The sequence below is a fragment of the Pogona vitticeps genome, chromosome 1 (genome assembly GCF_051106095.1).
Source record: "Pogona vitticeps strain Pit_001003342236 chromosome 1, PviZW2.1, whole genome shotgun sequence".
Classification (NCBI taxonomy): Eukaryota; Metazoa; Chordata; class Lepidosauria; order Squamata; family Agamidae; genus Pogona; species Pogona vitticeps.
The window spans coordinates 91,269,706-91,287,819 of NC_135783.1; the positions used below are offsets into that span (position 1 = coordinate 91,269,706).

Here is an 18,114-nt window from a genome sequence, read left to right on the forward strand (position 1 = left end):
ACACACACACACACACACACACACACACACACACACACACACACACACACACACACTGGTAGGATACAGCCTGCTACTTTTCCTCTTTGGGTCTAATTTCAAAGAAATACATGTGAATTTTTTTAATTTTATTTAAAATTTATTTAAATTTTAATTTATATTTAATTTATATCCCGCCTATCTGGTCAATTACGTATATATATGGTCAATTGTGTATGTATGTATGTATGTATGTATGTATGTATGTATGTATGTATGTATGTATGTATGTATGTATGTATGTATCTATCTATCTATCTATCTATCTATCTATCTATCTATCTATCTATCTATCTATCTATCTATCTATCTATCTATCTATCTATCTATCTATCTATCTATCTATCTATCTATCTTACCAGGAAATATAAATCAAATAAATACATGTAAAAATTTTTCTCTATGCTATTTCTTCTCTCAGCCCCAAGTCCCAAGCCCTAGTATGAGTCCCTATTAAAAACAAGCTTGTTCTCCCACAAAAAAAGTGAGCGGGTAGGTGGGTGGGTTCTGAGTTTTGAGTCTAGTCCGAGACACTGGGGGGGGGGGGATGAGTCAAGTCGCCAGTGTAACTTAATTCCGACTTCCAACATGTTCTACAACTTGAATCCCCCTCCCTGCTATTGGCACACCCAGGAGGATGCCCTGGCTCTTCTATATTAACAATATAAAAGGAAACAAACAAAAATTTTGGTAAGTTAACAGACTGAGATCTATAAGAAGAAAAGAGAACACAGATTTTAAAAACAGACCAAAACACTACAGTGGAAAATATGTATAATAACTTTCCGAAGACAGGGTACTATTTTCTTAACTGTTCCTGCCAGCTTCTGAACACTGCATTGTTCCAATACCCTGCTGGGATTTATGCTCAACATTCTCTTGAGTAAGCCATTCTCGACAACAGTGTATAGTGGCAACATTAATAGTGCCCAAACAACATGCTAAGGAGGAAAGAACAGAGAAAAATAAGTCAACTAATCATCTCCAGGAGTAATAAAATCCTTTGAAGAACTTCACATGTGCCAACTGTTTCACACAGGTATTTTATCCTTTTATTTGTAAAGCAACTATAAAATGAAAGAGTTATAAAATACACTTATTTATAAAGCAAGTAAATATGAACTGTGGAGAAATTGGAAACCACACCGGCTGTACCCACAGGCTTAAAATCTCAATCTCAGCAATACAACATATGTCTCAGAGCTATTGAAGGATGTGTATATTTGTAGAGAAAGTAACAGAATGAAAACTGAAGTGGTACACATTTCAGTACGTGTAACCAGAAGAAACCCCTGGGCAAACAGGTTTTCATTCTGATTTGGGAACCGAGGACATGGCGATCTGCGCCACTACCCAACCTTTGGCAGAGGGAAGTGAAGTGGGGATTGCTGTTTTCAGGCACAACCGACTTCTGAGTTCCATTTGACTCAGCAGGGCTACTTTTTTTCTGCCAGAACCCCCCAGACAAGCCCATCTCCTGACTCTTTGCTCTTTTCATAAATAATCCCTTACTCCTAACCAGGCTTTTACTGATCAGGAGCTCTAGGTGAGAATGGAAACTAGCCTACGGATCAAGCCATCTGCTTGCCATCTCCACAGCAAGGCCATTGCTTCACCTGGAGGTCCTTCCTTTGCCCAAACATCTGACTTCTTAGAAACACATGGAACTTTCTTATAGGAAGGCATACACTGTATCATCTCAAAATTTTCTGCCTCCCTTGTCTTGTAATAACTGAGGAGTCTTCCACAAAGAATTCCTACCATTCAAGGTACAGTGGTGCCTCACAAGACGAACAGCTCGCCAGACGAAAAACCCACAAGATGAATGGTTTTTGCGATTGTGTTGGTGACTCACAAGACGGCTTCTTCTATGGCCGTGCTTCTCAAGACAATTTTTTCCCCGCAAGACCGATGCCTAGCAAGACAAAAATAATTCATTCATCTTGCGAGGTTTCCCATAGGAACGAATTACTTTTGTCTTGCGAGGCACCACTGTATTCTACCCAACAATGTGCAAAAGAATGGAAGAAATGCATTTTTCATAAGTCATTGAACATGATGTTTCACAGGATATCTTATAGATGAATTCCAGACCTGCGTTTCACTGTTCTGGGTAAAAAGGGATTTGGAGACTTTGCAATACCTTGAATGAGCAGGGCAAAAAACCCTCAAGAATCATAGGCTAAAATTGTGTGGCACTGCTATGCAAAAGGCATTATTTTTAGAGATGAACTACCTAAAGTTAAGAAATATCCACAGACAAAATCTGTTGCATACTGAGTTGTGCAACTTGGCATGCAACAGACGATATCTACACAGATTTTTTAATCTGAGGCAATTTGCCTGAACAAGTTACACCTATTACCTAGCAGCGCAACAGGACTTGGCCCATAAAAAGGAGTACTGTATACAGGACAGAAGAACATCCTTTGAAATACGGATTCTAAGATACCAACTGAACAGGCAGTTGAAATAAGTGCCTTCTAACAATTTTTGACAAATAACAATGCTGATATAGTCTTCTTATCACTTGTTTCCTTGATCTGCAGAAGAAAACAGGATCAACCAAGATGAAGAATTATTTCAAGAGAAAGAAGCAAACACTTCTTTAAAAAATCTTTAATGCTTTTTTCCAAAACAATCCCTGTTTTTGGTTTACATGTAGCACTTGGAAAAGCTACTTTTTTTCTTTTGGACTACAACATCCAGAATCCCTCAGAATGTGAGCTGTAATGCAACAAAACAAGTTTTCCAAGCTTTGTTCACATATTTCAGTTACCTGGTGCATTAATTGTGCCATAATGGCATACTCTTTGTTTAAGATAGATAGATAGATAGATAGATAGATAGATAGATAGATAGATAGATAGATAGATAGATAGATAGATAGATAGATAGATAGATAGACAGACAGACAGACAGACAGATAGATAGACAGACAGACAGACAGACAGACAGACAGACAGACTGACAGACAGACAGTCAATGATTTTATCAAAACCTGCTGGCTTCAGACCAGATTAAATACTATTTTATAATGGTTCAAGCTGCAGAAAGCCAGGAAATCAGAGCCTGAGGAATATGCACATAGTTCAGCAATGCTATTGTGCAAACTTCTTCATAATTTACCCTCCACATAGAATAGTGGATGCCATCAAGTCCATCCCCCCTGCTCGATACAGGAATACAAATCAAAGGATATCTGCCAGGTGGTTGTCTAAGTTCCTCTTGAGTGCCTGCAGTGTTGGAGCACTCACTGCCTCTTGAGGTAACTGGTTCCACTGTCTTACTGCTTTAACAATTAGGAAGTTTTTCCTGCTATTCAACTGAAACCTGGCTTCCTATAACTTGAGCCCAATGTTGTGTGTCCTGCACCCGGGGATGATCGAGAATAAACCTTGCCCCTCCTCTGTATGACAGCCTTTCAAGTATTTGAAAAGTGCTGTCATATCAATCCTCAACCTTCTTTTCTCAAGGCTAAACATACTAATTTCTTTCAGCCTTTCCTCATAGGGCTTGGTTTCCATCCCCCTGATCATCCTTGTTGCCCTCCTCTGAACTTGTTCCAATTTTTCAGCATCCTTCTTGATGTGTAGTGTCCAGTACTGGACACAATAGTCAAGGTGAGGCCTAACCAGTTCTGAATAGAGGGGGACTAGCACCTTGCAAGATTTGGAAACTATATTTCTGTTAATGCAGCCTAAAATAGCATTTGCCTTTTTGGTAGCCACATTACACTGTTGGTTTATATTCAGCTTGTGATCTATGACAATTCCAAGATCATTCTTGCTTGTAGTATTGCTGAGCCAGGAATCACCCATCTTGTAACTGTGCATTTGGTTTCTTTTTCCTAGGTGCAGTACTTTGCACTTTTCCTTGTGGAATTTCATTCTGTTGTTTTTGGCCCAGCACTCCAGCCTATCAAGATCATTTTGAATTTTGTTTCTGTCTTCCAGTCTGTTAGCTATTCCACCCAATTTTGTGTCATCCACAAATCTGACAAGCATTTCCTACACTCTGTCTTCCAAGTCATTAATAAAAATGTTGAAGAGCACCAGACCCAGGACTGAGCCTTGGGGTAGCCCATTTGTTACAGTAAAGGTAAAGGTAAAGGTAAAGGTCCCCCTTGACAATTTTTGTCCAGTCGTGTTCAACACTAGGGGGCGGTGCTCATCCCCGTTTCCAAGCCATAGAGCCAGCGTTTTTGTCTGAAGACAATCTTCCGTGGTCACATGGCCAGTGCGACTTAGACACGGAATGCTGTTACCTTCCCACTGAAGTGGTCCCTATTAATCTACTCGCATTTGCATGCTTTCGAACCGCTAGGTTGGCAGAAGCTGGGACAAGTGACGGGCACTCACTCCATCGTATGGATTCGATCTTACGACTGCTGGTCTTCTGACCCTGCAGCACACAAGGCTTCTGCGGTTTAGCCCGCAGCGCCACCACGTCCTTTGTTACAGTAGAATAATACAAATACATAAAATGAATAAAAACCTTTAAAAAACCCCATTGAAACACATTTGAGAAACACACAAGTAATAAATACTGTACAGCATTTGTCCAGTTAAAAATGTGCCTAGAGTTCATCCGGTAAATTTTGTAAATAAAATTGTCTGGTGGTATGTGAGAAATTCAAAGAGTAGCTTTTTTACTGCCACTTTCCAGGGAATTTTCATGGTCAAGCTAACATCTGAACCTAGGGTCCCTGAGCTGTAGCCCATTTCTGCTCACTACACCACAGATTCTCATATTCAAAGTGCAATAGAGATGATAAATAGGAGCACTAATGTGTTGCACTTGGTAATCATTTTGTTTGTTCTAAACTGGAATCTTGATTTTGCTCAGACGATTTTGCTCACACTGATAGCTGAAATTCCTTACCCATTTCTTAAGGAACAGAATACTTGGCCAAGAGAAGCATTACTTTTTTTCTGTGGAAACTATCTGCACAGACACACTTTGTCTTCTCAGTAACAGCTGAATATTGTAGAGAATTCCCTAGCTGCTGTGAATCTGTGGGTTTTTTTTTCCATTACGATGATTTTTTTTCTAGAATTAGTTGCCCTGTCAGTTGATCCCCAGATGTGTGATCTGACATCATCTATGCAGTCAAAACTGGCACTTGATAATGGTGTTTCTGTATGTCATCGTTAGTTGTCTTGAACGTGTTGTTTTAAAACAGCCTTTTTAGAGCGTTCTAATTATCTCTTTGCTAGTAGCAATTATATTAAAAAGACAGCTGTTAAAAACACTTAAACAGCATTGGTATATATTGTGGTTGTTTTAATGCTTGCCTGGAGTTCTTATTAGAATTGGGTTCTTGCTTGTTTCTAGTTTTATATATATGACTGTATAGAGCAGCTTATCAGCTTTTTGTTTTAATCATATCTGTGTTTTATTTTAAATCGTATCTGTGTTTTTTTTAATTGTATCTGTGTTTTATAATGTTTATGGCAGAAAGGCTATCTATCTATCTATCTATCTATCTATCTATCTATCTATCTATCTATCTATCTATCTATCTATCTATCTATCTATCTGTCTGTCTGTCTGTCTGTCTGTCTGTCTGTCTGTCTGTCTATCCGTCCGTCCGTCCATCCATCCATCCGTCCATCCATCCATCCATCCATCCATCCATCCATCCATCCATCCATCCATCCATCCATCCATCCATCCATCCATCCATCCATCCACACACAATGTGCATGCATCAAATATCTATACATGCATGCACTGTGTAAAAGGTAGCAGATGAAAAAAAAGCAGTCCATCAGAGAAATAAACATAGAACCAAACTGCACATTTTAACTGTCAGCTTTAGAGCACTTTAAAATGAAGAGAATTAACAAATCTTCAGGGAGGCAGGCAAACCCACATTTTGATTGCCAAAGCGCAAAAGGCACACGTCACCAATGGTAGCTCAATGGTGGAACACATAAATGGCATACTTAATAGATGCAAAGATGGGAAAGGTGTAGCCTTTTGCGTGACAACTTACAATTTGATTCAGAGCTGATGTAAACAACTCAGAATCCTTGGGTAGAGTCCAGGGCACCAGCATCCTTATATAATCTATCATTCATGCCTGCCTTGGCTCTTCTTTATATACATATATAAAGTGCTGATTGGGCATTATGAGGAATGCCAGGGAACTAGGTATAGCCACCTTTTTCGTCTTCCAAAATGTCCTGAAAACATAAGTTCTGCAATATTATGAGAAATTAAAATGTTCCTTGTCACTGAAATTAACATTTGCCTTTTCAACAATGCCCTTGTAGCTTGCTGAACAGAAGGAGCTATTGCAGTTGCACCATCAGCAGAGGAGAGAGCCATCAAAGGGAACTATGCAGGGAGTCCCGTCAAATCAAAAGATGTCATACTTTGCATTGTGCCCAGAAGTTTTGGCTATGCCATCACCAGATAAAAAGCTGAATCAGGCCTTGTTAGTGTAGCACTACACTACAGTGGCCAAGCAGTTGCTCATGGAAAGCTCCCAGGGTGTCCAATGAGTGCAGCAGCATCCTCTTATTTGAGTTCCCTAACAACTGGGGACTACAAAGGCATGCTGCCTTTGAAACCAGAGGTCAGATACAACCATCACAACTATATAGGTCTCTGAACTCTGCTAGTCATGTTCAAACACTAAGTTTAGGTCATAAAATATTTAGATCAGAGCTGACAAGAGTCTCGGAAGGCTTTTGAACAGGACACTCCAAAGGTAAGCATTATGCAACAGCTGATTCAGAAGACGAGGGACTGGCTGTAGCACATTAAAGCAAACCATATTGCACAAAGGAAGAGCCATGCTTTCAAATTCAAGTTTGATCAATGAAATGACCAGATTCCAGGCTCTGTTCCCTTGTTGCCTAGTAAAGGTGCACTCTGGGGATTAATCACTGCATACATTTCACAAAAGAAAGGAGCTGGAAGACTTCCCTGCACAATGCAGCTGAACAGCACATCAAAGAAAACAAAGCCATGGCACTGCCCCAAATTCATCGCTGTCCGTTTTCTTCCATTCAAGCTAGCAGAGAGATCAGTCCATCTCCCCTCCTAAGAAATCTATACCCACTCATAGACACCACTACCAGTCATTCTGCTAGGTTGTACTGGCCATTTTAGGCATTATTTGGAAAGAAACTACTGAGGAGAGGGAACAGCTTTGATTCATGCCAGAGCCCTGCTGCTCAGAATCTAATAGCTCATTTGTGAAGAAGAATGATAGGTGGGATCATGGTCCTATATGGGATAAAATAACAAGAAAAGTAGCATAGTGTATAGATGTAAACAAGCCAAGAGCTTGATTTTAAATCCATCACTCTCATGTTCAATAATCAAAATGGACCACTGGTAAACTGTAGATTTTACACAGTCACGTCATAGTTCCTTTACAGGGTCGGAATGTTTCTTGTATTTGAAGGGCAGTTTGCCAGGTTGCATTGCATTGTTTTATCACTTTCATTCCAAGTGTGGTCCATGAGCTATCACTATTTTCATTCCCACACAAATTATACAAAAGAGGAAATGAAGCATGTCATAGAAAATGAAACACCACAATCCTACACTTATGTACACAACCACTTATGTACACAACCACAACCCCTACACTTATGTACACAGAAACCGAACTCAAAGAACTTAATGGCACTTGCTTCTGACTACACAAGCATGTGCAGGATTTTACTATGAAGCCACAATGCTGAACGCACCAACATCCAGTAAAACTGGAGTAAAACTGACTCTCCCTCCCTTTCTTTGCCGATGTATGGATTCTTTGACATAGCATGTGGCTATAGCTGTCAGTCACAGAAATGCCCCTCTGGTATTCTATATTAAATGGGCTATGTTGCACCTCTACAAAATGTGCCTATACCGTATGTTATTCTGGAAGTTAAAGGAAAACATGTGCCTATTACCGAGAGCAATGAGAAGTTCTGCACTTTTTACCACTGATCTAAAAAGAACTAATCTCAGATACCAAAAAGATAAGAAACAGTATTTCACCACCTAGTCACAGAAATGCTATGAGCTTTTTTCCCCCCTCCATATTACTTTTATTTATTTCCCTATAATAATAATCATGTACTGTCAAGTCGGTTCTGACTTATAAGACCATGTTGAAGCTCTGGTCATTTCAGAAACTTCCAAACACTAAGGCTGATAACTGCCAGCACTTGCTTTCCAGGTTTTTCAGGTTATGTTTATATCGGACCACCTCGCAACAATTTCCATCTCTAAAATGGTTGTGCAAAGTGGCCTTAAATTAGCACTAATACTTGGTTTAAATGGGCTCTGAGTCAATAGGCTAACTGAAATTTACAATTTTAATTTTACGCACAATTGCTCTAGTAATTTCTGTTCATTTTCACTATATATTCTCTCAGTGCTTTTCAGCCATGCTTTTGCACTGGTAGACTTGAAATACGTTGATTAAATTTTTGAACTGGTACAATATTTTTAAAATTACAGATGAAGCATGTGACTTTCCTCATATTTAAGGCTGCATTGTTTGCATTCTCCTCCAACCAAAAAAAGTCCTGGGACATTTAAGCATCAGCGTTGCTGAATGCCAAGACCTATTACTTACACTTCAGTGCTGTAACTGTTCTCACGGCTCTAAGGCGTTTGTGCCTGAAGACATTTTTCTTGGTGAATAAACCTTTCTGTTGCACTTACATCTTGCTCTTTCCTTTGGGAAACTCTGAGCAGCTCACCTGCAGCTTTTCTGCAGCCTCCAAGTTGGCACATGCTTAGGTTTTAAATTGTATGATGTCATCATACTATGTTCCAAACTGAAACATTTTGAGGTTTTTAAGTCCCCTAATAGTGGCTGATTAGTGTATTCTGATTAAGTAACAGAGATATTAAATAAAACCTTTAAAAATCATAATACCCTGCTGTGTACTGTACTATATATGGCTGACTATTATCCTGATCATGAAATAGAACAATAGAATAAAGCAAAACACTGTGTGCCCACAGCAAGCAAGAGGCAAAATGAATCCATATGGCTTTATGTTTGCTTATTTCAGTGTATCTGATTATTTTGTCATTCTTTTCTGTATAATGAGATCCAATAACAAAAGATAAGGGCTGAAATGCCACTGCAAAATAATGTATAGAATTATGCCTTGATTATTCCTTAAATATATGCATTTCAGTCCTGTTTGGCATCTGTAGTAGCCTTCTCTAACCTGGTGCCCTCCTAGTTGGTCAGTACAACAATCTCCCCATCATCTCCCAACAAAATGGAGAAGGAGGGTGATGGAAGTTGTCAACATAGCTGGAGGCTAGCAGTTTGAGAAGGCCAGTCCATAGACTGTAAGGAGGATGTTATCTGTAGTGAAAAAAGCAAGCGGAGATTGGCCAGAAAGAAATAAAGTAAAACAGGTGTTGGGTGAATTCTGACAAAGATGAAAACTACTTGAGGGAACAACCTCACACATAACTTTCCTGGAGTGGAGAAAATGCTCAAAAGGGAGTGAGTACTTTCTTTATTTATGGCAAACAAGAACACAGACCACTGATCATTACATACTAAAACAGGACACTAAAAGGAAAGCAGGTCCAAAACACAACCCCCCAACCCCCTCATCCTGCACTGGCGACAAAGAATTAAAGTGTGTGTGCATGTGTGCATGTACGTCCATTGGAATGCAGATCACAATTCCAAAGCCATTGTTCCATCCAAAAAAGAGAAGGGAAAGATTCATTCATTAAAACTGCAGCAGATGGCTGTGTGGCAGACAGGGAGCAGCATGAAGTAGGCCCACCAGCTGGCAGCAACCGCATGGGCAGCATTCAGGCGCAGCTGCACTTTTACTGTTCCTTTCAATCTCCCTGCATTCCTAAGAGAGCCACTTAGCAGGGGATCCCCCTCACATTTAATGGGACAGTTCTGTTCAGCAAGTCATTCTGTGATTACTGCCTCTAACAAGGGGAGCAACTAGTGTGACAGGGCAGGGGGAGGGAAGAGATTAAACCCAGAAGTAACATAACTGCCCAGTATGGCTCCCTGCATAACTTTCATCTAAGAATGCAACATTAAAAAGGGTAAATATGAAAAGGAGATTGTATATTTCAAAAGAAGGCTGCTTTAGGGAACTTTGGCAGTAATGCTTTGCAAGTAAAAATATTAACACATTTAACTGTGGAATATAGTAATGTCCTTGTTTTGTTAACTTGAATTCATTGTTGATGTTGATATAATTAGTAACATTTGCTTATTATTTTGATAACATTATTTTTAGGGTCATTTGGGGTGCATTGGGAACCATTTTTAAAAACATTTTTCTTTTTTTTTGTCTTTGAAAAGGAAATAAAGAAAAGCAGATTATTCCAAAGAATGTGATCAACACAAGTGTTGTTGCACTACAACATTTTAAATTAATAACAACATGTAAGGTGTTTTTACAAATATTTTCAAGCTCTGCCCTGAAGCTGTTGTAATTTCAATCCAGTTTACAAACATAAATAGCACAGCACAGTTAGGTATGAAGGAATTTGCAGTCCATTTGACTGAAACAGGGCAAAGTCAGCTAAATTAGTCATATACAAAACTGTGGTGATGTGCTGGAGAACTCTGAGTAAATTAATGAATCCCTATGATCATCTCCACAACTTCCAGAACTCATGTATTTTAAGAAACAGGATGTTTGCCTATTAGTTGTGGGGTTTTTTACACTGCACTTCATGATCCAGATTTGAAAAATTACACCAGCCAGAGATATAGAACTGCTGGATAGCTCAGTGGTTTAGGCATCTCACTGTGGAGCCAAAGGTTGGGAGTTTGGTTCTTCACTGTGCCTCCTTGACAGGGGGTGGACTTGATGATTCATCAGGTTCCATTCAGTTCTGCAGTTCTAAGATGGTGGTGGTAATGGTGATTACTGTAATAGAGTGTTCTGCATTTCTATATTAGTATGCAGACATGAAAAGGCCCCTTTTTGGTGGCAGTTCCCTGTTTCTTCCCTGTTTCTTTTAACTTTTCATGAGGGAAGGAGGCCCTTGTGGCAATAGACCTTACTTGTTGTGCAAGGGGCTTTTAATTGTCAGATGCCAAATTCTTTTATTGGTGTGTTTTTAAACTGTATTTTAAAATACAACGTGAATAAATAAATACGTATAAATGGTAAATGTATTTCTAATGTTTAGTTTCAGTCACCTGGAGCCGCTAGCATGAGGGAAAAGAAAGGCAGGAGAGAAAAGAAATCCAATCCATAAATAGACAGTCAGTCAGTCAGTCAGTCAGTCAGTCAGTTACACACACACACACACACACACACACACACACACACACACACACACACACACACACACACACACACACACACACACACACACACACACACACACACACACACACACACACACACACACACACACACACACCAGGAACAAGAACAGGTTTGTTTGTTCAGAAGAGTTGTACAAGAACTGTAATGTTAGATGGATAATGGTTTTGCAGGTATTTCTAATCATGCATGTCAAGTACATTCAGTTTTATGATTACCCTTTTCAAGGTTTTCAAGGTAGAGTATCTGTGGGAAAATTGTATGCCTTTAAAATGTATATATCTATGGCAGTAGCAAATGAATATTATAAATGTATATAAATGTATATATCTGTATGCTAGTAGCAGGCATCATGCCCTAGCTGCAAGACACGTACATAACTGCTAACTTCCAGTAACGGATAAATCATTGACCTGCTGTCTATTGTCTCTGGATAATGTAGTTACAGTCTCTACACTGTTGTGTATTCAAGAACTTGTCTAACTCGTCTATGTACTCAGGAAATTATCTGTTGACCATTATCTGTGTCTGTTTACTATTAACTGTCTGTTTACCAACCACTCTGTTTACTGATGCTTGTGTATTCAAGGAAATTAGTTACCTCTGTATTGATTAACTAGTGCAAAGGTAGTAGAGTACAATAAAAAAGGGGGCGCGGAAAAGGAAGAGAGATTCCTCTGGACAGATGCCTGAGGGTAAGCTGTCCTTATTCATCCGGATCCCGCCCTGAAACATATCCCTGAGCGCTCGTCTCCTTTCTCCTTGCTGGTCAAGAGGGGAGGGAGATTTCATCTGCAGATCCCGAGACTGGCTTCATCTGCAAGACCCCTACTTCCAGACAAGTATCCTCCATTCCCTTACTCTGGGGGCATCCTGGGACTGTGCAGCTTGCCAAAGGCCACCTAGGCTGGCTGTTCTTCTGAAAGGCACGATGGAGAATCAAACCCCCAATCTCTGGCTCCACAGACAGATACCTAACTCACTGAGCTATCCAGTGAACTACGGTACTCAAAATACCACTTGCATATGAAAAACAACAACAACTCAACAGTACTATTCTGGCATCAGACAAATATTATTATGGTGTAGGTTTTTATGAACAATGTAGTCCACAAGAAAGTTTAGATCATAATAAAATGTATGAATCTTTAAGGTTCTATAAGACTTCCTGTTGTTCTTGATGTAACAACTAAGACAGCCACCTCATACATTCAAGCTGTTTAGCCTCAAAGATGTTGGGAAAAATCCACTGGAAGCACTTTTAGTGTGCTCATCCCTGTCTATTTAGTTGTTCACAATGCTGCCAAATTTAATGCTAAGTTCCACTGAATTTAGTAACAGGGCAAATATACAATTATTCTATAAACCAATGGCCTTCCACAAATGCTTTCCTGAGTCTGCATAGTGTATAGAGGACTGAAAATCTAACAGTGATTTTGCTTTAGTTTTGTGTTCTAGCTGTCATTGTTCAACAAGATGAAATGCCACAGATACCCAGAAAAGAGAACAGGAGAGAAAAAATGGACTTGAGCTGCAAGAGTGAACAACTTATGTAAGGTATGTGGATCAAAACAGAACATTTGAAGTTGTGCTGACAGGTGCATGACAAGAAAGGCAGAATTCCTTTGAGCTTGTTTCCTTGTCACCTGTAAAGAGTTATGCAGCTGTGAAGAATGATAGGAGGGAAACAAGGTACCTGCGAATACAAGGGGAAAAGGAAAGAAAAGGAAAAGGCAAGCACAGAGGAATATGTGCATCATAATTATGATTAGTTGTTCCAATTCTTCTGCTTAAGGCCATTCTAACAACCTATCTTTTTTCTTTTTTCTTTTTCTTTTTCTTTGAAAGGCAGATGATGGACCCAGATGGTGAAGTAGTCATGACTCCCATCAGCAGATGGGAAGAACAAAATATTGTGCATGGTTCAGTTGTCTTGCTTGCTTGCTGCTTCTTCTTTTTAAAATCCCTTTTGTAACATGCACCATGACTGGTGACCCAGCTGTGCAGTTTCTTTGCTCTGAGGAGGATTGAGTTATCACAAGGATCATGTTACAACAAGTCCTGCAGCCTGTCCTTCTACCCCAGCAAAGTACAAGATTCCACAAGATCCCTTTTTTCTTCCTCCCGTAACAACAATACAGCATCTGTCCAACAGGTTCCAAATACACAATGTCAATACTATTTAAAATGTTATGATCTGAAACTAAAATTTTGGAACAAAATGTGGCTTTGGTGGTCAAAATTAAAGAATATTCAGCTGAAATAATGGGTCCCACAACTATAAAACAGTGTTCTTTCCCATTCCCTGCAATTAATGCCATTTTGTTAATCAGTAGATTCTGTTCAAAGTTCAAAGCATAATTTCCATACAGCTGTAACCATTAAATTTGTATTTCCAGTGTTACCAGTTACTACATGGATATATTGGAGTTGGGCATTCATAAAATTATGGGATCTTGCAAGTTCAGTTATTGTTCATTTGAGCTTTCACGAGATATATCTTTGTGTAGTCAACATGCATATAACTGGCTATTCTCTGCTTCAGTCTCAACATAAGGTTGGACAGCAGGAAGAAACAAGACTTATCTATCATAACAGAATTCTGATTTCTCTTTCTGTAAAATGAAACAAACCTCCAAGCCACCTTTTCAGATGAAATATGAAAACAAAGATGCCCAGAGGGCAGTTTAAACTGCAGTGTATTGGCATTCTACACTCTTCCTTAAAAGAGAGTGATTAATTACTATGGTAACCACTACATTACATTGCATACATTTGCTCTGAAAAATCATTGAGTCAGTGAATATATACTGCAACATTTTACAGAAAGGCACTTGTCAAATAGATTGTGTGAACTCTTCAGCCGTTTATTTTGTTTGGGAGCAATTAATCCATTATAATAGGTAATTTTGGGTGAAGGGCCCTCTAAATAGCTGCTTTAAGACATTTATGCTGTACATTTACTGAGTGTGGGAGTTCTCAAGGAGAGATAAAGATCTGCAGGAAACTAAAATTCATGATTGTGTGCTATCTCAAGGAAACAAGAGACAAAGGGGAGGCAACAGCACAATTCAAAATACTCCTCTCTTGGGAAGATGCCATATTCTTTATTCCTGGCACTGTACAACTACTTGTCACAACGGTCTCCCTCTCTTCTCTGACACACACACCGTGTAATGAGTAGCCAACATATGCATTTTGAATCTACCTACTAAAAACACTAAGGCATTAATGCTACTTTCAACCTGAGTAACATTCGAATCCATGGTGCATGGGGAGTTATAGTTTTATGTTCTATTCTACTTGGAACTATCAACTGTATTTAAACCTGACTTGATCAAGTATACTTCACTAACCACATTCTTCAGTCACAACAAACCAGAATTTTGAAGAATTCCATCTTGTCAGTATTCTGCCTCCTGCCTCTTACCCCTTCCGCTTTCAGCCTGAGCAGCTAAACAAAACATGCAGCTTCTGTCCATGATTTATTTCTTAGTACAGTGGTGCCTCGCACAACGGGCGCCTCGTAGAGCGATGAATTCACTCTACAAGGCCATTTTAGCGATCGCAAATGTGATCGCAAAACGGTGCCCGTATAGGCGGGAAATCGCAGAACAAAGGTCGGTAAGCTGCTCGCTTACCGACCTTTGCTTTGCGACCCGCCGATCAACTGTTCCGCGGCTTCAAAATGGCCGCCGGAACAGCCGAAAGGGCCCGGGGTGCAGCGTTTTCGCGCCCTTGGTAAGCAAGGGGAGCGCGCGAAAATGCTGCAGAAGCCCCGAAATGGCTGCGCGCAACCATTTCGGGGCTTCCGGCAGCGTTTTCGCGCGCTCCCCTTGCTTACCAAGGGCGCGAAAACGCTGCACCCCGGGCCCTTTCGGCTGTTCCGGCGGCCATTTTGGACCTGCCGGACAGCTGATGGCAGCCATTTTGGCACCCTCGTTGTGCGAGCGGAGGGTGCGAAAATGGCTGCCGGCTCCTGGGAAACATCGCACAATGATAAGTATTTTATGGCATTGGAACACATTAAACGCTGTTTAATGTGTTCCAATGCCTTTTTCTGTTCCGTAGTACGATGTTTCCCACAGCGAAGGTGTGCGAGGCACCACTGTACCTGAGAATGTGCACAGTGTTAGCGCAAGAATGCAGAAAATTCAGCAGAGTTAGTAGAATGAAGTACAGTACACATATATACTTATGCACATCTATCTGTGTCCAATCACATTAGACATTGCATCATACATGAGTCAGCCCTCATGAGTCATCATGACTCAGCATTTCTACACACCTGTTCCTTATGGCTGCTCATTAACACATCTTATTCTGCTCAGGCCTGTAAATTTACCTTGACACACAGTTCACTCTCTGGATTCATTCTTTTCTACTCTTCAAGATTTATTGAACAGCTTGGTTTTCTGGCTTCTTGAAATGGACATACACAAATATGCATGTAGATTGACTTCATCTGAGAACTTCAACTTTTCAGTGTTCATATAAGATCTTCTACAAAATACCAATGGGTTTTGAAGTGTAGGTATTAACCAGAAGGAAGTCTTCTCTATTTTTTTATTTCAGTAAATGTAATGCTCATAGCATGCAACACTCCAGATTCATCTTTATCCAACTTGCTTTCTCTGCATTCAACTTAATTCTTATTCTTACATTGCTCCTCCTCCTCAATTCTTGGTCTACAGACCAACAGCTCATTTTACAATGATATTAGCAAAATGTGTTTCTACAAACTGCACCATTTGCACCACATATGTGTGTGAAGTGTTGGATTTCCCATTGCCACCAGTTCTAGAAGAAAAGCAAGACTGATATCAAGAGCAAATGAAAGCAGCAGTTCTTTCTGAAATCCATCTGAATTAACACCTCTTGGCAAATTCCACTCAGAGGACCTAGGAGAGAGCATAAAGGCCACACTTTGCAAGTAGCTAAACAATCCAGCGTTTCTGAGCCCACCAATATCCACCTCCATGAAAAAGCTCTATGAAAAGGCAAAACCTTCAAAATGCAGCAAAATCAAATTTTAAAGTGTATGTGCAGAAATTATTTGTTCACTGTCTACTGTACAAGGTGGTGCACAGTAAGATATTTTACTGTGCTGAGAAGGTTGTAAATTAGAACTGCCACCTAAACAGTTTTATGGTTGTCATGAAAAGGGAGCAAATTGTTTATAATTTAATTTAATTAATTGATTGATTGTATTTTTACAGCCGGAGGATACCAATGAGGTTTTTCTGCCTCAGATACCAAAATAACTTGGCAGATATAGAGTCCTATGCATTTTGCTCAGCCCAAAGCAGCAAAATATTTTGGCTGATATTCAGGCCTGCTAAACTATCGGTAGAAGTATATAAAGGCCAATAATCCACATAATAGATTATATGTAGGAAAAGAAACTCAGGCTTCTGTAAGTTTGTATAGCTATGGGTCCTACATGTAATGACTTCTGAACAACCCACACTGACTTCACTAGGAGGCAAAGTAACTGCAAGTATCCATAAGACTAAAGTGTATGACTAAATCCTATCCACGTTTACTTTAGGAAGTAAGGTTCTCTGAGCTACTCCCATGAAATTGTGTGCAGGATGAAAACCTTTGCTGATTTAATTAGAGCTTTATTGAGCTCAGGGGGTCTTACTGAATGTTTTCTATTGTTATATTTTTACTGTCCTTTTCCAACAAAAGTCTCACATAGAGATTCACATCAATAAATAGGAGAGATAGAGAGAGAATGATCCAGGCCCCAGGTGAAGATGAACCAGCAAGGTGTTGGGGGAGGGAGTTCTATCATCCACCCACAGGGCTAACTAGCTTCATATGCAGTGAGGGACATACACCATTACTAAGGTGTAACAAATTCAGTTTCCACTTCATTCAACAGTTTTTGTACATAGAAAGGAAAAGACTCTTCTGACTTCTCCTTGCCTCTTGTCAGCAAAGCCAGTCTGCCCAGTCTTCATAGAACTGTAGAGCCAGAAATTACTGAAGGGTCAAGAGGTTTTTAGTCAGAAGCTTCTTCTTTGAAATTTGAATCTACTGATTCAACTCATAACCTTTGGAGCCATAGAAAATGAGCTTGCTCCATCTTCCATGTGACAGTCCTTCAGATATATTTTAAAAAAATTTAAATTAACATTAATACAGTTTACAAGCACAAGAAAAACGGGGGAAATACACATGTCTTAACATTTAAAACAATATATATGTCGTGTGTGTGTGTGTGTGTGTGTGTGTGTGTGTGTGTGTGTGTGTGTGTGTGTGTGTGTGTGTGTGTGTGTGTGTGTGTGTGTGTGTAAAGTTTGAAAAAAACTTGCCATATTTCGAAAAAATTATTCTCTTTTAACAATCCCTTTTAAAATTTCAACTTACCACTAACTGCTATTTCCCTAATTCCATTATACTGTTCAGTTAATTGAAATGTATGCTTTAGTTTCCAAATTCTCAAAATCAGTAATTTAGCTGCTGTTACCATATTCATGTTTGGATCCTTTTCTGTCCAAACACAATATTCTTCTTCAAAAAAACTAAGCAATATTGCAATTTCGGCAAAAAATTCTATTATTATTTGTAAATTTTTTCCCATTTCTTTAAATACTGACTTTTAAAATTTCAATACTACTTCACCCCCCCACCATATATAGAAATAGGTATCTATATCTTGTACACATCTCCAGCATACTTTAAAGTATCTAGAATCCAAAACATTTATTTTCACAGGAGTCAAATACTGTCTCCTTATTAATTTATATTTAAAAAAATATTCTGACAG

General features: G+C 39.4%; 1 protein-coding gene and 1 long non-coding RNA gene across 2 annotated transcripts in view; one reads left to right on the plus strand and one right to left on the minus strand.

Annotated features, from left to right (window-relative positions):
• The window catches only part of SLC35F1 (solute carrier family 35 member F1), a 282,097-nt gene that overhangs the window by 233,862 nt on the left and 30,121 nt on the right, over positions 1-18,114 (minus strand). The window lies entirely within an intron of this gene.
• On the plus strand, positions 227-14,769 carry LOC110083612 (uncharacterized). Its single transcript, XR_012086341.2, has 2 exons — positions 227-10,095; positions 12,782-14,769. It is a non-coding gene; the product is annotated as an uncharacterized LOC110083612 (long non-coding RNA).